The sequence below is a fragment of the Symphalangus syndactylus genome, chromosome 13 (genome assembly GCF_028878055.3).
Source record: "Symphalangus syndactylus isolate Jambi chromosome 13, NHGRI_mSymSyn1-v2.1_pri, whole genome shotgun sequence".
Lineage (NCBI taxonomy): Eukaryota > Metazoa > Chordata > Mammalia > Primates > Hylobatidae > Symphalangus > Symphalangus syndactylus.
In genome coordinates, this window is record NC_072435.2 from 51,127,944 (window position 1) to 51,151,976 (window position 24,033).

The window sequence follows — 24,033 nt, forward strand, 5'->3', positions numbered from 1 at the left end:
ATAAAAACTACACAGAAGCATTCTGTGAAACTTCTTTCTGATCTGTGCATTCAACTAACAGAGTTTATTGTTACTTTTGATTGAAGAGTTTTGAAACACTCTTTTTGTATGAACTGCAAGTGGACATTTGGAGCGCTATGTAGCCTATCGTTGAAAAAGGAACATCTTAAAATAAAAACTACACAGAAGCATTCTGTGAAACTTCTTTCTGATCTGTGCATTGTAGTAACAGAGTTGATCCTTACTTTTGATTGAGGAGTTTTGAAACACTCTTTCTGTATAAACTGCAAGTGGACATTTGGAACGCTATGAGGCCTATCGTGGAAAAAGGAATATGTAGAAATAAAAACTACACAGAAGCATTCTGTGAAACTTCTTTCTGATATATGCATTCAACTAACAGGGTTTAACCTTACTTTTTATTAAGCAGTGTTGAAACAGTCTATATGTAGAGTCTGCAAGCGGACATTTAGAACGCTTTGAGGCCTATCGTGGAAAAAGGAATAACTTCAAATAAGAACAACGCGGAAGCATTCTGTAAGACTTCTTTCTGATCTGTGCATTCAACTAACAGAGTTGAACCTTATTTTTGATTGAGGAGTTTTGAAACACTCTTTCTGTATAAACTGCAAGTGGAAATTTGGAGCACTATTGCGTCTATCGTAGAAAAAGGAATACCTTCCAATAAAGACTACACAGAAGCATTCTGTGAAACTTCTTTCTGATCTGTGCATTCAACTAACAGAGTTTAACCTTACTTTGGATTGTGGAGTTTTGAAACACTCTTTCTTCATGAACTGCAAGTGGACATTTGGAGAGCACAGAGGCCTATCATGGCAAAAGGAATATCTTCAAATGAAAACTACACAGAACCATTCTGTGAAACTTCTTTCTGATCTCTGCATTCAACTAACAGAGTTGAACCATACTTTTGATTCAGGAGATTTGAAACACTCTTTCTGTATAAACTGCAAATGGACATTTGGAGCGCAATGAGGCATATCGTGGAAAGAGGAATATCTTCAAATAAAAACTACACGGAAGCATTCTGTGAAACTTCTCTCTGATCTGTGCATTCAAATACCAGAGTTTAACCTTACTTTTGATTGTGGAGTTTTGAAACACTCTTTCTTTATGAACTGCAAGTTGGCATTTGGAGCGCATTGAGGCCTATCATGGCAAAAGGAATATCTTCAAATAAAAACTACGCAGAAGCATTCTTTGAAACTTCTTTCTGATCTGTGCATTCAACTAACAGAGTTTAACCTTACTTTGGATTGTGGAGTTTTGAAACACTCTTTCTTCATGAACTGCAAGTGGACACTTGGAGCGCATTGAGGCCTATCATGGCAAAAGGAATATCTTCAAATAAAAACTACACAGAAGCATTCTGTGAAACTTCTTTCTGATCTGTGCATTCAACTAACAGAGTTTATTGTTACTTTTGATTGAAAAGTTTTGAAACACTCATTTTGTATGAACTGCAAGTGGACATTTTGAGCGCTATGTAGCCTATCGTTGAAAAAGGATCATCTTAATATAAAAACTACACAGAAGCATTCTGTGAAACTTCTTTCTGATATATGCATTCAACTAACAGAGTTTAACCTGATTTTTGATTGAGGAGTTTTGAAACACTCTTTCTGTATAAACTGCAAGTGGAAATTTGGAGCACTATTGCGTCTATCGTAGAAAAAGGAATATCTACAAATAAAAACTACACAGAAGCATTTTGTGAAACTTCTTTCTGATCTGTGCATTCAACTAACAGAGTTTAACCTTACTTTGGATTGTGGAGTTTTGAAACACTCTTTCTTCATGAACTGCAAGTGGACACTTGGAGCGCATTGAGGCCTATCATGGCAAAAGGAATATCTTCAAATAAAAACTACACAGAAGCATTCTGTGAAACTTCTTTCTGATCTGTGCATTCAACTAACAGAGTTTATTGTTACTTTTGATTGAAGAGTTTTGAAACACTCTTTTTGTATGAACTGCAAGTGGACATTTGGAGCGCTATGTAGCCTATCGTTGAAAAAGGAACATCTTAAAATAAAAACTACACAGAAGCATTCAGTGAAACTTCTTTCTGATCTGTGCATTGTAGTAACAGAGTTGATCCTTACTTTTGATTGAGGAATTTTGAAACACTCTTTCTGTATAAACTGCAAGTGGACATTTGGAACGCTATGAGGCCTATCGTGGAAAAAGGAATATGTAGAAATAAAAACTACACAGAAGCATTCTGTGAAACTTCTTTCTGATATATGCATTCAACTAACAGGGTTTAACCTTACTTTTTATTAAGCAGTGTTGAAACAGTCTATATGTAGAGTCTGCAAGCGGACATTTAGAACGCTTTGAGGCCTATCGTGGAAAAAGGAATAACTTCAAATAAGAACAACGCGGAAGCATTCTGTAAGACTTCTTTCTGATCTGTGCATTCAACTAACAGAGTTGAACCTTATTTTTGATTGAGGAGTTTTGAAACACTCTTTCTGTATAAACTGCAAGTGGAAATTTGGAGCACTATTGCGTCTATCGTAGAAAAAGGAATACCTTCCAATAAAGACTACACAGAAGCATTCTGTGAAACTTCTTTCTGATCTGTGCATTCAACTAACAGAGTTTAACCTTACTTTGGATTGTGGAGTTTTGAAACACTCTTTCTTCATGAACTGCAAGTGGACACTTGGAGAGCACAGAGGCCTATCATGGCAAAAGGAATATCTTCAAATAAAAACTACACAGAGCCATTCTGTGAAACTTCTTTCTGATCTCTGCATTCAAATAACAGAGTTGAACCATACTTTTGATTCAGGAGATTTGAAACACTCTTTCTGTATAAACTGCAAGTGGACATTTGGAGCGCAATGAGGCATATCGTGGAAAGAGGAATATCTTCAAATAAAAACTACACAGAAGCATTCTGTGAAACTTCTCTCTGATCTGTGCATTCAAATAACAGAGTTTAACCTTACTTTTGATTGTGGAGTTTTGAAACACTCTGTATGAACTGCAAGTTGGCATTTGGAGCGCATTGAGGCCTATCATGGCAAAAGGAATATCTTCAAATAAAAACTACGCAGAAGCATTCTGTGAAACTTCTTTCTGATCTGTGCATTCAACTAACAGAGTTTATTGTTACTTTTGATTGAAGAGTTTTGAAACACTCTTTTTGTATGAACTGCAAGTGGACATTTGGAGCGCTATGTAGCCTATCGTTGAAAAAGGAACATGTTAAAATAAAAACTACACAGAAGCATTCTGTGAAACTTCTTTCTGATCTGTGCATTGTAGTAACAGAGTTGATCCTTACTTTTGATTGAGGAATTTTGAAACACTCTTTCTGTATAAACTGCAAGTGGACATTTGGAACGCTATGAGGCCTATCGTGGAAAAAGGAATATGTACAAATAACTACACAGAAGCATTCTGTGAAACTTCTTTCTGATATATGCATTCAACTAACAGAGTTTAACCTTACTTTTTATTAAGCAGTGTTGAAACAGTCTATATGTAGAGTCTGCAAGCGGACATTTAGAACGCTTTGAGGCCTATCGTGGAAAAAGGAATAACTTCAAATAACAACGCGGAAGCATTCTGTAAGACTTCTTTCTGATCTGTGCATTCAACTAACAGAGTTGAACCTTATTTTTGATTGAGGAGTTTTGAAACACTCTTTCTGTATAAACTGCAAGTGGAAATTTGGAGCACTATTGCGTCTATCGTAGAAAAAGGAATACCTTCCAATAAAGACTACACAGAAGCATTCTGTGAAACTTCTTTCTGATCTGTGCATTCAACTAACAGAGTTTAACCTTACTTTGGATTGTGGAGTTTTGAAACACTCTTTCTTCATGAACTGCAAGTGGACACTTGGAGCGCATTGAGGCCTATCATGGCAAAAGGAATATCTTCAAATAAAAACTACACAGAAGCATTCTGTGAAACTTCTTTCTGATCTGTGCATTCAACTAACAGAGTTTATTGTTACTTTTGATTGAAGAGTTTTGAAACACTCTTTTTGTATGAACTGCAAGTGGACATTTGGAGCGCTATGTAGCCTATCGTTGAAAAAGGAACACCTTAAAATAAAAACTACACAGAAGCATTCTGTGAAACTTCTTTCTGATCTGTGCATTGTAGTAACAGAGTTGATCCTTACTTTTGATTGAGGAATTTTGAAACACTCTTTCTGTATAAACTGCAAGTGGACATTTGGAACGCTATGAGGCCTATCGTGGAAAAAGGAATATGTAGAAATAAAAACTACACAGAAGCATTCTGTGAAACTTCTTTCTGATATATGCATTCAACTAACAGGGTTTAACCTTACTTTTTATTAAGCAGTGTTGAAACAGTCTATATGTAGAGTCTGCAAGCGGACATTTAGAACGCTTTGAGGCCTATCGTGGAAAAAGGAATAACTTCAAATAAGAACAACGCGGAAGCATTCTGTAAGACTTCTTTCTGATCTGTGCATTCAACTAACAGAGTTGAACCTTATTTTTGATTGAGGAGTTTTGAAACACTCTTTCTGTATGAACTGCAAGTGGAAATTTGGAGCACTATTGCGTCTATCGTAGAAAAAGGAATACCTTCCAATAAAGACTACACAGAAGCATTCTTTGAAACTTCTTTCTGATCTGTGCATTCAACTAACAGAGTTTAACCTTACTTTGGATTGTGGAGTTTTGAAACACTCTTTCTTCATGAACTGCAAGTGGACACTTGGAGCGCATTGAGGACTATCATGGCAAAAGGAATATCTTCAAATAAAAACTACACAGAAGCATTCTGTGAAACTTCTTTCTGATCTGTGCATTCAACTAACAGAGTTTATTGTTACTTTTGATTGAAGAGTTTTGAAACACTCTTTTTGTATGAACTGCAAGTGGACATTTGGAGCGCTATGTAGCCTATCGTTGAAAAAGGAACATCTTAAAATAAAAACTACACAGAAGCATTCAGTGAAACTTCTTTCTGATCTGTGCATTGTAGTAACAGAGTTGATCCTTACTTTTGATTGAGGAATTTTGAAACACTCTTTCTGTATAAACTGCAAGTGGACATTTGGAACGCTATGAGGCCTATCGTGGAAAAAGGATTATGTCCAAAAAAAACTACACAGAAGCATTCTGTGAAACTTCTTTCTGATATATGCATTCAACTAACAGAGTTTAACCTTACTTTTTATTAAGCAGTGTTGAAACAGTCTATATGTAGAGTCTGCAAGCGGACATTTAGAACGCTTTGAGGCCTATCGTGGAAAAAGGAATAACTTCAAATAAGAACAACGCGGAAGCATTCTGTAAGACTTCTTTCTGATCTGTGCATTCAACTAACAGAGTTGAACCTTATTTTTGATTGAGGAGTTTTGAAACACTCTTTCTGTATAAACTGCAAGTGGAAATTTGGAGCACTATTGCGTCTATCGTAGAAAAAGGAATACCTTCCAATAAAGACTACACAGAAGCATTCTGTGAAACTTCTTTCTGATCTGTGCATTCAACTAACAGAGTTTAACCTTACTTTGGATTGTGGAGTTTTGTAACACTCTTTCTTCATGAACTGCAAGTGGACACTTGGAGAGCACAGAGGCCTATCATGGCAAAAGGAATATCTTCAAATAAAAACTACACAGAGCCATTCTGTGAAACTTCTTTCTGATCTCTGCATTCAAATAACAGAGTTGAACCATACTTTTGATTCAGGAGATTTGAAACACTCTTTCTGTATAAACTGCAAGTGGACATTTGGAGCGCAATGAGGCATATCGTGGAAAGAGGAATATCTTCAAATAAAAACTACACAGAAGCATTCTGTGAAACTTCTCTCTGATCTGTGCATTCAAATAACAGAGTTTAACCTTACTTTTGATTGTGGAGTTTTGAAACACTCTGTATGAACTGCAAGTTGGCATTTGGAGCGCATTGAGGCCTATCATGGCAAAAGGAATATCTTCAAATAAAAACTACGCAGAAGCATTCTGTGAAACTTCTTTCTGATCTGTGCATTCAACTAACAGAGTTTATTGTTACTTTTGATTGAAGAGTTTTGAAACACTCTTTTTGTATGAACTGCAAGTGGACATTTGGAGCGCTATGTAGCCTATCGTTGAAAAAGGAACATGTTAAAATAAAAACTACACAGAAGCATTCTGTGAAACTTCTTTCTGATCTGTGCATTGTAGTAACAGAGTTGATCCTTACTTTTGATTGAGGAATTTTGAAACACTCTTTCTGTATAAACTGCAAGTGGACATTTGGAACGCTATGAGGCCTATCGTGGAAAAAGGAATATGTACAAATAAAAACTACACAGAAGCATTCTGTGAAACTTCTTTCTGATATATGCATTCAACTAACAGAGTTTAACCTTACTTTTTATTAAGCAGTGTTGAAACAGTCTATATGTAGAGTCTGCAAGCGGACATTTAGAACGCTTTGAGGCCTATCGTGGAAAAAGGAATAACTTCAAATAACAACGCGGAAGCATTCTGTAAGACTTCTTTCTGATCTGTGCATTCAACTAACAGAGTTGAACCTTATTTTTGATTGAGGAGTTTTGAAACACTCTTTCTGTATAAACTGCAAGTGGAAATTTGGAGCACTATTGCGTCTATCGTAGAAAAAGGAATACCTTCCAATAAAGACTACACAGAAGCATTCTTTGAAACTTCTTTCTGATCTGTGCATTCAACTAACAGAGTTTAACCTTACTTTGGATTGTGGAGTTTTGAAACACTCTTTCTTCATGAACTGCAAGTGGACACTTGGAGCGCATTGAGGCCTATCATGGCAAAAGGAATATCTTCAAATAAAAACTACACAGAAGCATTCTGTGAAACTTCTTTCTGATCTGTGCATTCAACTAACAGAGTTTATTGTTACTTTTGATTGAAAAGTTTTGAAACACTCATTTTGTATGAACTGCAAGTGGACATTTTGAGCGCTATGTAGCCTATCGTTGAAAAAGGATCATCTTAATATAAAAACTACACAGAAGCATTCTGTGAAACTTCTTTCTGATATATGCATTCAACTAACAGAGTTTAACCTGATTTTTGATTGAGGAGTTTTGAAACACTCTTTCTGTATAAACTGCAAGTGGAAATTTGGAGCACTATTGCGTCTATCGTAGAAAAAGGAATATCTACAAATAAAAACTACACAGAAGCATTTTGTGAAACTTCTTTCTGATCTGTGCATTCAACTAACAGAGTTTAACCTTACTTTGGATTGTGGAGTTTTGAAACACTCTTTCTTCATGAACTGCAAGTGGACACTTGGAGCGCATTGAGGCCTATCATGGCAAAAGGAATATCTTCAAATAAAAACTACACAGAAGCATTCTGTGAAACTTCTTTCTGATCTGTGCATTCAACTAACAGAGTTTATTGTTACTTTTGATTGAAGAGTTTTGAAACACTCTTTTTGTATGAACTGCAAGTGGACATTTGGAGCGCTATGTAGCCTATCGTTGAAAAAGGAACATCTGAAAATAAAAACTACACAGAAGCATTCTGTGAAACTTCTTTCTGATCTGTGCATTGTAGTAACAGAGTTGATCCTTACTTTTGATTGAGGAATTTTGAAACACTCTTTCTGTATAAACTGCAAGTGGACATTTGGAACGCTATGAGGCCTATCGTGGAAAAAGGAATATGTAGAAATAAAAACTACACAGAAGCATTCTGTGAAACTTCTTTCTGATATATGCATTCAACTAACAGGGTTTAACCTTACTTTTTATTAAGCAGTGTTGAAACAGTCTATATGTAGAGTCTGCAAGCGGACATTTAGAACGCTTTGAGGCCTATCGTGGAAAAAGGAATAACTTCAAATAAGAACAACGCGGAAGCATTCTGTAAGACTTCTTTCTGATCTGTGCATTCAACTAACAGAGTTGAACCTTATTTTTGATTGAGGAGTTTTGAAACACTCTTTCTGTATAAACTGCAAGTGGAAATTTGGAGCACTATTGCGTCTATCGTAGAAAAAGGAATACCTTCCAATAAAGACTACACAGAAGCATTCTGTGAAACTTCTTTCTGATCTGTGCATTCAACTAACAGAGTTTAACCTTACTTTGGATTGTGGAGTTTTGAAACACTCTTTCTTCATGAACTGCAAGTGGACACTTGGAGCGCATTGAGGCCTATCATGGCAAAAGGAATATCTTCAAATAAAAACTACACAGAAGCATTCTGTGAAACTTCTTTCTGATCTGTGCATTCAACTAACAGAGTTTATTGTTACTTTTGATTGAAGAGTTTTGAAACACTCTTTTTGTATGAACTGCAAGTGGACATTTGGAGCGCTATGTAGCCTATCGTTGAAAAAGGAACATCTTAAAATAAAAACTACACAGAAGCATTCAGTGAAACTTCTTTCTGATCTGTGCAGTGTAGTAACAGAGTTGATCCTTACTTTTGATTGAGGAATTTTGAAACACTCTTTCTGTATAAACTGCAAGTGGACATTTGGAACGCTATGAGGCCTATCGTGGAAAAAGGAATATGACCAAAAAAAACTACACAGAAGCATTCTGTGAAACTTCTTTCTGATATATGCATTCAACTAACAGAGTTTAACCTTACTTTTTATTAAGCAGTGTTGAAACAGTCTATATGTAGAGTCTGCAAGCGGACATTTAGAACGCTTTGAGGCCTATCGTGGAAAAAGGAATAACTTCAAATAAGAACAACGCGGAAGCATTCTGTAAGACTTCTTTCTGATCTGTGCATTCAACTAACAGAGTTGAACCTTATTTTTGATTGAGGAGTTTTGAAACACTCTTTCTGTATAAACTGCAAGTGGAAATTTGGAGCACTATTGCGTCTATCGTAGAAAAAGGAATACCTTCCAATAAAGACTACACAGAAGCATTCTGTGAAACTTCTTTCTGATCTGTGCATTCAACTAACAGAGTTTAACCTTACTTTGGATTGTGGAGTTTTGAAACACTCTTTCTTCATGAACTGCAAGTGGACATTTGGAGAGCACAGAGGCCTATCATGGCAAAAGGAATATCTTCAAATGAAAACTACACAGAACCATTCTGTGAAACTTCTTTCTGATCTCTGCATTCAACTAACAGAGTTGAACCATACTTTTGATTCAGGAGATTTGAAACACTCTTTCTGTATAAACTGCAAATGGACATTTGGAGCGCAATGAGGCTTATCGTGGAAAGAGGAATATCTTCAAATAAAAACTACACAGAAGCATTCTGTGAAACTTCTCTCTGATCTGTGCATTCAAATACCAGAGTTTAACCTTACTTTTGATTGTGGAGTTTTGAAACACTCTTTCTTTATGAACTGCAAGTTGGCATTTGGAGCGCATTGAGGCCTATCATGGCAAAAGGAATATCTTCAAATAAAAACTACGCAGAAGCATTCTTTGAAACTTCTTTCTGATCTGTGCATTCAACTAACAGAGTTTAACCTTACTTTGGATTGTGGAGTTTTGAAACACTCTTTCTTCATGAACTGCAAGTGGACACTTGGAGCGCATTGAGGCCTATCATGGCAAAAGGAATATCTTCAAATAAAAACTACACAGAAGCATTCTGTGAAACTTCTTTCTGATCTGTGCATTCAACTAACAGAGTTTATTGTTACTTTTGATTGAAAAGTTTTGAAACACTCATTTTGTATGAACTGCAAGTGGACATTTTGAGCGCTATGTAGCCTATCGTTGAAAAAGGATCATCTTAATATAAAAACTACACAGAAGCATTCTGTGAAACTTCTTTCTGATATATGCATTCAACTAACAGAGTTTAACCTGATTTTTGATTGAGGAGTTTTGAAACACTCTTTCTGTATAAACTGCAAGTGGAAATTTGGAGCACTATTGCGTCTATCGTAGAAAAAGGAATATCTACAAATAAAAACTACACAGAAGCATTTTGTGAAACTTCTTTCTGATCTGTGCATTCAACTAACAGAGTTTAACCTTACTTTGGATTGTGGAGTTTTGAAACACTCTTTCTTCATGAACTGCAAGTGGACACTTGGAGCGCATTGAGGCCTATCATGGCAAAAGGAATATCTTCAAATAAAAACTACACAGAAGCATTCTGTGAAACTTCTTTCTGATCTGTGCATTCAACTAACAGAGTTTATTGTTACTTTTGATTGAAGAGTTTTGAAACACTCTTTTTGTATGAACTGCAAGTGGACATTTGGAGCGCTATGTAGCCTATCGTTGAAAAAGGAACATCTGAAAATAAAAACTACACAGAAGCATTCTGTGAAACTTCTTTCTGATCTGTGCATTGTAGTAACAGAGTTGATCCTTACTTTTGATTGAGGAATTTTGAAACACTCTTTCTGTATAAACTGCAAGTGGACATTTGGAACGCTATGAGGCCTATCGTGGAAAAAGGAATATGTAGAAATAAAAACTACACAGAAGCATTCTGTGAAACTTCTTTCTGATATATGCATTCAACTAACAGGGTTTAACCTTACTTTTTATTAAGCAGTGTTGAAACAGTCTATATGTAGAGTCTGCAAGCGGACATTTAGAACGCTTTGAGGCCTATCGTGGAAAAAGGAATAACTTCAAATAAGAACAACGCGGAAGCATTCTGTAAGACTTCTTTCTGATCTGTGCATTCAACTAACAGAGTTGAACCTTATTTTTGATTGAGGAGTTTTGAAACACTCTTTCTGTATAAACTGCAAGTGGAAATTTGGAGCACTATTGCGTCTATCGTAGAAAAAGGAATACCTTCCAATAAAGACTACACAGAAGCATTCTGTGAAACTTCTTTCTGATCTGTGCATTCAACTAACAGAGTTTAACCTTACTTTGGATTGTGGAGTTTTGAAACACTCTTTCTTCATGAACTGCAAGTGGACACTTGGAGCGCATTGAGGCCTATCATGGCAAAAGGAATATCTTCAAATAAAAACTACACAGAAGCATTCTGTGAAACTTCTTTCTGATCTGTGCATTCAACTAACAGAGTTTATTGTTACTTTTGATTGAAGAGTTTTGAAACACTCTTTTTGTATGAACTGCAAGTGGACATTTGGAGCGCTATGTAGCCTATCGTTGAAAAAGGAACATCTTAAAATAAAAACTACACAGAAGCATTCAGTGAAACTTCTTTCTGATCTGTGCAGTGTAGTAACAGAGTTGATCCTTACTTTTGATTGAGGAATTTTGAAACACTCTTTCTGTATAAACTGCAAGTGGACATTTGGAACGCTATGAGGCCTATCGTGGAAAAAGGAATATGACCAAAAAAAACTACACAGAAGCATTCTGTGAAACTTCTTTCTGATATATGCATTCAACTAACAGAGTTTAACCTTACTTTTTATTAAGCAGTGTTGAAACAGTCTATATGTAGAGTCTGCAAGCGGACATTTAGAACGCTTTGAGGCCTATCGTGGAAAAAGGAATAACTTCAAATAAGAACAACGCGGAAGCATTCTGTAAGACTTCTTTCTGATCTGTGCATTCAACTAACAGAGTTGAACCTTATTTTTGATTGAGGAGTTTTGAAACACTCTTTCTGTATAAACTGCAAGTGGAAATTTGGAGCACTATTGCGTCTATCGTAGAAAAAGGAATACCTTCCAATAAAGACTACACAGAAGCATTCTGTGAAACTTCTTTCTGATCTGTGCATTCAACTAACAGAGTTTAACCTTACTTTGGATTGTGGAGTTTTGAAACACTCTTTCTTCATGAACTGCAAGTGGACATTTGGAGAGCACAGAGGCCTATCATGGCAAAAGGAATATCTTCAAATGAAAACTACACAGAACCATTCTGTGAAACTTCTTTCTGATCTCTGCATTCAACTAACAGAGTTGAACCATACTTTTGATTCAGGAGATTTGAAACACTCTTTCTGTATAAACTGCAAATGGACATTTGGAGCGCAATGAGGCTTATCGTGGAAAGAGGAATATCTTCAAATAAAAACTACACAGAAGCATTCTGTGAAACTTCTCTCTGATCTGTGCATTCAAATACCAGAGTTTAACCTTACTTTTGATTGTGGAGTTTTGAAACACTCTTTCTTTATGAACTGCAAGTTGGCATTTGGAGCGCATTGAGGCCTATCATGGCAAAAGGAATATCTTCAAATAAAAACTACGCAGAAGCATTCTTTGAAACTTCTTTCTGATCTGTGCATTCAACTAACAGAGTTTAACCTTACTTTGGATTGTGGAGTTTTGAAACACTCTTTCTTCATGAACTGCAAGTGGACACTTGGAGCGCATTGAGGCCTATCATGGCAAAAGGAATATCTTCAAATAAAAACTACACAGAAGCATTCTGTGAAACTTCTTTCTGATCTGTGCATTCAACTAACAGAGTTTATTGTTACTTTTGATTGAAAAGTTTTGAAACACTCATTTTGTATGAACTGCAAGTGGACATTTTGAGCGCTATGTAGCCTATCGTTGAAAAAGGATCATCTTAATATAAAAACTACACAGAAGCATTCTGTGAAACTTCTTTCTGATATATGCATTCAACTAACAGAGTTTAACCTGATTTTTGATTGAGGAGTTTTGAAACACTCTTTCTGTATAAACTGCAAGTGGAAATTTGGAGCACTATTGCGTCTATCGTAGAAAAAGGAATATCTACAAATAAAAACTACACAGAAGCATTTTGTGAAACTTCTTTCTGATCTGTGCATTCAACTAACAGAGTTTAACCTTACTTTGGATTGTGGAGTTTTGAAACACTCTTTCTTCATGAACTGCAAGTGGACACTTGGAGCGCATTGAGGCCTATCATGGCAAAAGGAATATCTTCAAATAAAAACTACACAGAAGCATTCTGTGAAACTTCTTTCTGATCTGTGCATTCAACTAACAGAGTTTATTGTTACTTTTGATTGAAGAGTTTTGAAACACTCTTTTTGTATGAACTGCAAGTGGACATTTGGAGCGCTATGTAGCCTATCGTTGAAAAAGGAACATCTGAAAATAAAAACTACACAGAAGCATTCTGTGAAACTTCTTTCTGATCTGTGCATTGTAGTAACAGAGTTGATCCTTACTTTTGATTGAGGAATTTTGAAACACTCTTTCTGTATAAACTGCAAGTGGACATTTGGAACGCTATGAGGCCTATCGTGGAAAAAGGAATATGTAGAAATAAAAACTACACAGAAGCATTCTGTGAAACTTCTTTCTGATATATGCATTCAACTAACAGGGTTTAACCTTACTTTTTATTAAGCAGTGTTGAAACAGTCTATATGTAGAGTCTGCAAGCGGACATTTAGAACGCTTTGAGGCCTATCGTGGAAAAAGGAATAACTTCAAATAAGAACAACGCGGAAGCATTCTGTAAGACTTCTTTCTGATCTGTGCATTCAACTAACAGAGTTGAACCTTATTTTTGATTGAGGAGTTTTGAAACACTCTTTCTGTATAAACTGCAAGTGGAAATTTGGAGCACTATTGCGTCTATCGTAGAAAAAGGAATACCTTCCAATAAAGACTACACAGAAGCATTCTGTGAAACTTCTTTCTGATCTGTGCATTCAACTAACAGAGTTTAACCTTACTTTGGATTGTGGAGTTTTGAAACACTCTTTCTTCATGAACTGCAAGTGGACACTTGGAGCGCATTGAGGCCTATCATGGCAAAAGGAATATCTTCAAATAAAAACTACACAGAAGCATTCTGTGAAACTTCTTTCTGATCTGTGCATTCAACTAACAGAGTTTATTGTTACTTTTGATTGAAGAGTTTTGAAACACTCTTTTTGTATGAACTGCAAGTGGACATTTGGAGCGCTATGTAGCCTATCGTTGAAAAAGGAACATCTTAAAATAAAAACTACACAGAAGCATTCAGTGAAACTTCTTTCTGATCTGTGCAGTGTAGTAACAGAGTTGATCCTTACTTTTGATTGAGGAATTTTGAAACACTCTTTCTGTATAAACTGCAAGTGGACATTTGGAACGCTATGAGGCCTATCGTGGAAAAAGGAATATGACCAAAAAAAACTACACAGAAGCATTCTGTGAAACTTCTTTCTGATATATGCATTCAACTAACAGAGTTTAACCTTACTTTTTATTAAGCAGTGTTGAAACAGTCTATATGTAGAGTCTGCAAGCGGACATTTAGAACGCTTTGAGGCCTATCGTGGAAAAAGGAATAACTTCAAATAAGAACAACGCGGAAGCATTCTGTAAGACTTCTTTCTGATCTGTGCATTCAACTAACAGAGTTGAACCTTATTTTTGATTGAGGAGTTTTGAAACACTCTTTCTGTATAAACTGCAAGTGGAAATTTGGAGCACTATTGCGTCTATCGTAGAAAAAGGAATACCTTCCAATAAAGACTACACAGAAGCATTCTGTGAAACTTCTTTCTGATCTGTGCATTCAACTAACAGAGTTTAACCTTACTTTGGATTGTGGAGTTTTGAAACACTCTTTCTTCATGAACTGCAAGTGGACATTTGGAGAGCACAGAGGCCTATCATGGCAAAAGGAATATCTTCAAATGAAAACTACACAGAACCATTCTGTGAAACTTCTTTCTGATCTCTGCATTCAACTAACAGAGTTGAACCATACTTTTGATTCAGGAGATTTGAAACACTCTTTCTGTATAAACTGCAAATGGACATTTGGAGCGCAATGAGGCTTATCGTGGAAAGAGGAATATCTTCAAATAAAAACTACACAGAAGCATTCTGTGAAACTTCTCTCTGATCTGTGCATTCAAATACCAGAGTTTAACCTTACTTTTGATTGTGGAGTTTTGAAACACTCTTTCTTTATGAACTGCAAGTTGGCATTTGGAGCGCATTGAGGCCTATCATGGCAAAAGGAATATCTTCAAATAAAAACTACGCAGAAGCATTCTTTGAAACTTCTTTCTGATCTGTGCATTCAACTAACAGAGTTTAACCTTACTTTGGATTGTGGAGTTTTGAAACACTCTTTCTTCATGAACTGCAAGTGGACACTTGGAGCGCATTGAGGCCTATCATGGCAAAAGGAATATCTTCAAATAAAAACTACACAGAAGCATTCTGTGAAACTTCTTTCTGATCTGTGCATTCAACTAACAGAGTTTATTGTTACTTTTGATTGAAAAGTTTTGAAACACTCATTTTGTATGAACTGCAAGTGGACATTTTGAGCGCTATGTAGCCTATCGTTGAAAAAGGATCATCTTAATATAAAAACTACACAGAAGCATTCTGTGAAACTTCTTTCTGATATATGCATTCAACTAACAGAGTTTAACCTGATTTTTGATTGAGGAGTTTTGAAACACTCTTTCTGTATAAACTGCAAGTGGAAATTTGGAGCACTATTGCGTCTATCGTAGAAAAAGGAATATCTACAAATAAAAACTACACAGAAGCATTTTGTGAAACTTCTTTCTGATCTGTGCATTCAACTAACAGAGTTTAACCTTACTTTGGATTGTGGAGTTTTGAAACACTCTTTCTTCATGAACTGCAAGTGGACACTTGGAGCGCATTGAGGCCTATCATGGCAAAAGGAATATCTTCAAATAAAAACTACACAGAAGCATTCTGTGAAACTTCTTTCTGATCTGTGCATTCAACTAACAGAGTTTATTGTTACTTTTGATTGAAGAGTTTTGAAACACTCTTTTTGTATGAACTGCAAGTGGACATTTGGAGCGCTATGTAGCCTATCGTTGAAAAAGGAACATCTGAAAATAAAAACTACACAGAAGCATTCTGTGAAACTTCTTTCTGATCTGTGCATTGTAGTAACAGAGTTGATCCTTACTTTTGATTGAGGAATTTTGAAACACTCTTTCTGTATAAACTGCAAGTGGACATTTGGAACGCTATGAGGCCTATCGTGGAAAAAGGAATATGTAGAAATAAAAACTACACAGAAGCATTCTGTGAAACTTCTTTCTGATATATGCATTCAACTAACAGGGTTTAACCTTACTTTTTATTAAGCAGTGTTGAAACAGTCTATATGTAGAGTCTGCAAGCGGACATTTAGAACGCTTTGAGGCCTATCGTGGAAAAAGGAATAACTTCAAATAAGAACAACGCGGAAGCATTCTGTAAGACTTCTTTCTGATCTGTGCATTCAACTAACAGAGTTGAACCTTATTTTTGATTGAGGAGTTTTGAAACACTCTTTCTGTATAAACTGCAAGTGGAAATTTGGAGCACTATTGCGTCTATCGTAGAAAAAGGAATACCTTCCAATAAAGACTACACAGAAGCATTCTGTGAAACTTCTTTCTGATCTGTGCATTCAACTAACAGAGTTTAACCTTACTTTGGATTGTGGAGTTTTGAAACACTCTTTCTTCATGAACTGCAAGTGGACACTTGGAGCGCATTGAGGCCTATCATGGCAAAAGGAATATCTTCAAATAAAAACTACACAGAAGCATTCTGTGAAACTTCTTTCTGATCTGTGCATTCAACTAACAGAGTTTATTGTTACTTTTGATTGAAGAGTTTTGAAACACTCTTTTTGTATGAACTGCAAGTGGACATTTGGAGCGCTATGTAGCCTATCGTTGAAAAAGGAACATCTTAAAATAAAAACTACACAGAAGCATTCAGTGAAACTTCTTTCTGATCTGTGCAGTGTAGTAACAGAGTTGATCCTTACTTTTGATTGAGGAATTTTGAAACACTCTTTCTGTATAAACTGCAAGTGGACATTTGGAACGCTATGAGGCCTATCGTGGAAAAAGGAATATGACCAAAAAAAACTACACAGAAGCATTCTGTGAAACTTCTTTCTGATATATGCATTCAACTAACAGAGTTTAACCTTACTTTTTATTAAGCAGTGTTGAAACAGTCTATATGTAGAGTCTGCAAGCGGACATTTAGAACGCTTTGAGGCCTATCGTGGAAAAAGGAATAACTTCAAATAAGAACAACGCGGAAGCATTCTGTAAGACTTCTTTCTGATCTGTGCATTCAACTAACAGAGTTGAACCTTATTTTTGATTGAGGAGTTTTGAAACACTCTTTCTGTATAAACTGCAAGTGGAAATTTGGAGCACTATTGCGTCTATCGTAGAAAAAGGAATACCTTCCAATAAAGACTACACAGAAGCATTCTGTGAAACTTCTTTCTGATCTGTGCATTCAACTAACAGAGTTTAACCTTACTTTGGATTGTGGAGTTTTGAAACACTCTTTCTTCATGAACTGCAAGTGGACATTTGGAGAGCACAGAGGCCTATCATGGCAAAAGGAATATCTTCAAATGAAAACTACACAGAACCATTCTGTGAAACTTCTTTCTGATCTCTGCATTCAACTAACAGAGTTGAACCATACTTTTGATTCAGGAGATTTGAAACACTCTTTCTGTATAAACTGCAAATGGACATTTGGAGCGCAATGAGGCATATCGTGGAAAGAGGAATATCTTCAAATAAAAACTACACGGAAGCATTCTGTGAAACTTCTCTCTGATCTGTGCATTCAAATACCAGAGTTTAACCTTACTTTTGATTGTGGAGTTTTGAAACACTCTTTCTTTATGAACTGCAAGTTGGCATTTGGAGCGCATTGAGGCCTATCATGGCAAAAGGAATATCTTCAAATAAAAACTACGCAGAAGCATTCTTTGAAACTTCTTTCTGATCTGTGCATTCAACTAACAGAGTTTAACCTTACTTTGGATTGTGGAGTTTTGAAACACTCTTTCTTCATGAACTGCAAGTGGACACTTGGAGCGCATTGAGGCCTATCATGGCAAAAGGAATATCTTCAAATAAAAACTACACAGAAGCATTCTGTGAAACTTCTTTCTGATCTGTGCATTCAACTAACAGAGTTTATTGTTACTTTTGATTGAAAAGTTTTGAAACACTCATTTTGTATGAACTGCAAGTGGACATTTTGAGCGCTATGTAGCCTATCGTTGAAAAAGGATCATCTTAATATAAAAACTACACAGAAGCATTCTGTGAAACTTCTTTCTGATATATGCATTCAACTAACAGAGTTTAACCTGATTTTTGATTGAGGAGTTTTGAAACACTCTTTCTGTATAAACTGCAAGTGGAAATTTGGAGCACTATTGCGTCTATCGTAGAAAAAGGAATATCTACAAATAAAAACTACACAGAAGCATTTTGTGAAACTTCTTTCTGATCTGTGCATTCAACTAACAGAGTTTAACCTTACTTTGGATTGTGGAGTTTTGAAACACTCTTTCTTCATGAACTGCAAGTGGACACTTGGAGCGCATTGAGGCCTATCATGGCAAAAGGAATATCTTCAAATAAAAACTACACAGAAGCATTCTGTGAAACTTCTTTCTGATCTGTGCATTCAACTAACAGAGTTTATTGTTACTTTTGATTGAAGAGTTTTGAAACACTCTTTTTGTATGAACTGCAAGTGGACATTTGGAGCGCTATGTAGCCTATCGTTGAAAAAGGAACATCTGAAAATAAAAACTACACAGAAGCATTCTGTGAAACTTCTTTCTGATCTGTGCATTGTAGTAACAGAGTTGATCCTTACTTTTGATTGAGGAATTTTGAAACACTCTTTCTGTATAAACTGCAAGTGGACATTTGGAACGCTATGAGGCCTATCGTGGAAAAAGGAATATGTAGAAATAAAAACTACACAGAAGCATTCTGTGAAACTTCTTTCTGATATATGCATTCAACTAACAGGGTTTAACCTTACTTTTTATTAAGCAGTGTTGAAACAGTCTATATGTAGAGTCTGCAAGCGGACATTTAGAACGCTTTGAGGCCTATCGTGGAAAAAGGAATAACTTCAAATAAGAACAACGCGGAAGCATTCTGTAAGACTTCTTTCTGATCTGTGCATTCAACTAACAGAGTTGAACCTTATTTTTGATTGAGGAGTTTTGAAACACTCTTTCTGTATAAACTGCAAGTGGAAATTTGGAGCACTATTGCGTCTATCGTAGAAAAAGGAATACCTTCCAATAAAGACTACACAGAAGCATTCTTTGAAACTTCTTTCTGATCTGTGCATTCAACTAACAGAGTTTAACCTTACTTTGGATTGTGGAGTTTTGAAACACTCTTTCTTCATGAACTGCAAGTGGACACTTGGAGCGCATTGAGGCCTATCATGGCAAAAGGAATATCTTCAAATAAAAACTACACAGAAGCATTCTGTGAAACTTCTTTCTGATCTGTGCATTCAACTAACAGAGTTTATTGTTACTTTTGATTGAAGAGTTTTGAAACACTCTTTTTGTATGAACTGCAAGTGGACATTTGGAGCGCTATGTAGCCTATCGTTGAAAAAGGAACATCTTAAAATAAAAACTACACAGAAGCATTCAGTGAAACTTCTTTCTGATCTGTGCATTGTAGTAACAGAGTTGATCCTTACTTTTGATTGAGGAATTTTGAAACACTCTTTCTGTATAAACTGCAAGTGGACATTTGGAACGCTATGAGGCCTATCGTGGAAAAAGGATTATGTCCAAAAAAAACTACACAGAAGCATTCTGTGAAACTTCTTTCTGATATATGCATTCAACTAACAGAGTTTAACCTTACTTTTTATTAAGCAGTGTTGAAACAGTCTATATGTAGAGTCTGCAAGCGGACATTTAGAACGCTTTGAGGCCTATCGTGGAAAAAGGAATAACTTCAAATAAGAACAACGCGGAAGCATTCTGTAAGACTTCTTTCTGATCTGTGCATTCAACTAACAGAGTTGAACCTTATTTTTGATTGAGGAGTTTTGAAACACTCTTTCTGTATAAACTGCAAGTGGAAATTTGGAGCACTATTGCGTCTATCGTAGAAAAAGGAATACCTTCCAATAAAGACTACACAGAAGCATTCTGTGAAACTTCTTTCTGATCTGTGCATTCAACTAACAGAGTTTAACCTTACTTTGGATTGTGGAGTTTTGAAACACTCTTTCTTCATGAACTGCAAGTGGACACTTGGAGGGCACAGAGGCCTATCATGGCAAAAGGAATATCTTCAAATAAAAACTACACAGAGCCATTCTGTGAAACTTCTTTCTGATCTCTGCATTCAAATAACAGAGTTGAACCATACTTTTGATTCAGGAGATTTGAAACACTCTTTCTGTATAAACTGCAAGTGGACATTTGGAGCGCAATGAGGCATATCGTGGAAAGAGGAATATCTTCAAATAAAAACTACACAGAAGCATTCTGTGAAACTTCTCTCTGATCTGTGCATTCAAATAACAGAGTTTAACCTTACTTTTGATTGTGGAGTTTTGAAACACTCTGTATGAACTGCAAGTTGGCATTTGGAGCGCATTGAGGCCTATCATGGCAAAAGGAATATCTTCAAATAAAAACTACGCAGAAGCATTCTGTGAAACTTCTTTCTGATCTGTGCATTCAACTAACAGAGTTTATTGTTACTTTTGATTGAAGAGTTTTGAAACACTCTTTTTGTATGAACTGCAAGTGGACATTTGGAGCGCTATGTAGCCTATCGTTGAAAAAGGAACATGTTAAAATAAAAACTACACAGAAGCATTCTGTGAAACTTCTTTCTGATCTGTGCATTGTAGTAACAGAGTTGATCCTTACTTTTGATTGAGGAATTTTGAAACACTCTTTCTGTATAAACTGCAAGTGGACATTTGGAACGCTATGAGGCCTATCGTGGAAAAAGGAATATGTACAAATAACTACACAGAAGCATTCTGTGAAACTTCTTTCTGATATATGCATTCAACTAACAGAGTTTAACCTTACTTTTTATTAAGCAGTGTTGAAACAGTCTATATGTAGAGTCTGCAAGCGGACATTTAGAACGCTTTGAGGCCTATCGTGGAAAAAGGAATAACTTCAAATAACAACGCGGAAGCATTCTGTAAGACTTCTTTCTGATCTGTGCATTCAACTAACAGAGTTGAACCTTATTTTTGATTGAGGAGTTTTGAAACACTCTTTCTGTATAAACTGCAAGTGGAAATTTGGAGCACTATTGCGTCTATCGTAGAAAAAGGAATACCTTCCAATAAAGACTACACAGAAGCATTCTGTGAAACTTCTTTCTGATCTGTGCATTCAACTAACAGAGTTTAACCTTACTTTGGATTGTGGAATTTTGAAACACTCTTTCTTCATGAACTGCAAGTGGACACTTGGAGAGCACAGAGGCCTATCATGGCAAAAGGAATATCTTCAAATAAAAACTACACAGAACCATTCTGTGAAACTTCTTTCTGATCTCTGCATTCAACTAACAGAGTTGAACCATACTTTTGATTCAGGAGATTTGAAACACTCTTTCTGTATAAACTGCAAGTGGACATTTGGAGCGCAATGTGGCATATCGTGGAAAGAGGAATATCTTCAAATAAAAACTACACAGAAGCATTCTGTGAAACTTCTCTCTGATCTGTGCATTCAAATAACAGAGTTTAACCTTACTTTTGATTGTGGAGTTTTGAAACACTCTTTCTTTATGAACTGCAAGTGGGCATTTGGAGCGCATTGAGGCCTATCATGGCAAAAGGAATATCTTCAAATAAAAACTACGCAGAAGCATTCTGTGAAACTTCTTTCTGATCTGTGCATTCAACTAACAGAGTTTATTGTTACTTTTGATTGAAGAGTTTTGAAACACTCTTTTTTTATGAACTGCAAGTGGACATTTGGAGCGCTATGTAGCCTATCGTTGAAAAAGGAACATCTTAAAGTAAAAACTACACAGAAGCATTCTGTGAAACTTCTTTCTGATCTGTGCATTGTAGTAAAAGAGTTGAACCTTACTTTTGATTGAGGAATTTTGAAACACTCTTTCTGTATAAACTGCAAGTGGACATTTGGAACGCTATGAGGCCTATCGTGGAAAAAGAATATGTACAAATAAAAACTACACAAAAGCATTCTGTGAAACTTCTTTCTGATATGTGCATTCAACTAACAGAGTTTAACCTTACTTTATATTAAGCAGTGTTGAAACAGTCTATATGTAGAATCTGCAAGCGGACATTTAGAACGCTTTGAGGCCTATCGTGGAAAAAGGAATAACTTCAAATAAGAACAACGCGGAAGCATTCTGTAAGACTTCTTTCTGATCTGTTCCTTCAACTAACAGAGATGAACCTTATTTTTGATTGAGGAGTTTTGAAACACTCTTTCTGTATAAACTGCAAGTGGAAATTTGGAGCACTATTGCGTCTATCGTAGAAAAAGGAATAACTTCCAATAAAAACTACACAGAAGCATTCTGTGAAACTTCTTTCTGATCTGTGCCTTCAACTAACAGAGTTGAACCTTACTTTTGATTGAGCAGTTTTGAAACACTCTTTCTGTATAAACTGCAAGTTGACATTTGGAGCGCAATGAGGCATATCGTGGAAAGAGGAATATCTTCAAATAAAAACTACACAGAAGCATTCTGTGAAACTTCTCTCTGATCTGTGCATTCAAATACCAGAGTTTAACCTTACTTTTGATTGTGGAGTTTTGAAACACTCTTTCTTTATGAACTGCAAGTTGGCATTTGGAGCGCATTGAGGCCTATCATGGCAAAAGGAATACCTTCAAATAAAGACTACACAGAAGCATTCTTTGAAACTTCTTTCTGATCTGTGCATTCAACTAACAGAGTTTAACCTTACTTTGGATTGTGGAGTTTTGAAACACTCTTTCTTCATGAACTGCAAGTGGACACTTGGAGCGCATTGAGGCCTATCATGGCAAAAGGAATATCTTCAAATAAAAACTACACAGAAGCATTCTGTGAAACTTCTTTCTGATCTGTGCATTCAACTAACAGAGTTTATTGTTACTTTTGATTGAAAAGTTTTGAAACACTCATTTTGTATGAACTGCAAGGGGACATTTTGAGCGCTATGTAGCCTATCGTTGAAAAAGGATCATCTTAATATAAAAACTACACAGAAGCATTCTGTGAAACTTCTTTCTGATATATGCATTCAACTAACAGAGTTTAACCTGATTTTTGATTGAGGAGTTTTGAAACACTCTTTCTGTATAAACTGCAAGTGGAAATTTGGAGCACTATTGCGTCTATCGTAGAAAAAGGAATATCTACAAATAAAAACTACACAGAAGCATTTTGTGAAACTTCTTTCTGATCTGTGCATTCAACTAACAGAGTTTAACCTTACTTTGGATTGTGGAGTTTTGAAACACTCTTTCTTCATGAACTGCAAGTGGACACTTGGAGCGCATTGAGGCCTATCATGGCAAAAGGAATATCTTCAAATAAAAACTACACAGAAGCATTCTGTGAAACTTCTTTCTGATCTGTGCATTCAACTAACAGAGTTTATTGTTACTTTTGATTGAAGAGTTTTGAAACACTCTTTTTGTATGAACTGCAAGTGGACATTTGGAGCGCTATGTAGCCTATCGTTGAAAAAGGAACATCTTAAAATAAAAACTACACAGAAGCATTCAGTGAAACTTCTTTCTGATCTGTGCATTGTAGTAACAGAGTTGATCCTTACTTTTGATTGAGGAATTTTGAAACACTCTTTCTGTATAAACTGCAAGTGGACATTTGGAACGCTATGAGGCCTATCGTGGAAAAAGGAATATGTCCAAAAAAAACTACACAGAAGCATTCTGTGAAACTTCTTTCTGATATATGCATTCAACTAACAGAGTTTAACCTTACTTTTTATTAAGCAGTGTTGAAACAGTCTATATGTAGAGTCTGCAAGCGGACATTTAGAACGCTTTGAGGCCTATCGTGGAAAAAGGAATAACTTCAAATAAGAACAACGCGGAAGCATTCTGTAAGACTTCTTTCTGATCTGTGCATTCAACTAACAGAGTTGAACCTTATTTTTGATTGAGGAGTTTTGAAACACTCTTTCTGTATAAACTGCAAGTGGAAATTTGGAGCACTATTGCGTCTATCGTAGAAAAAGGAATACCTTCCAATAAAGACTACACAGAAGCATTCTGTGAAACTTCTTTCTGATCTGTGCATTCAACTAACAGAGTTTAACCTTACTTTGGATTGTGGAGTTTTGAAACACTCTTTCTTCATGAACTGCAAGTGGACACT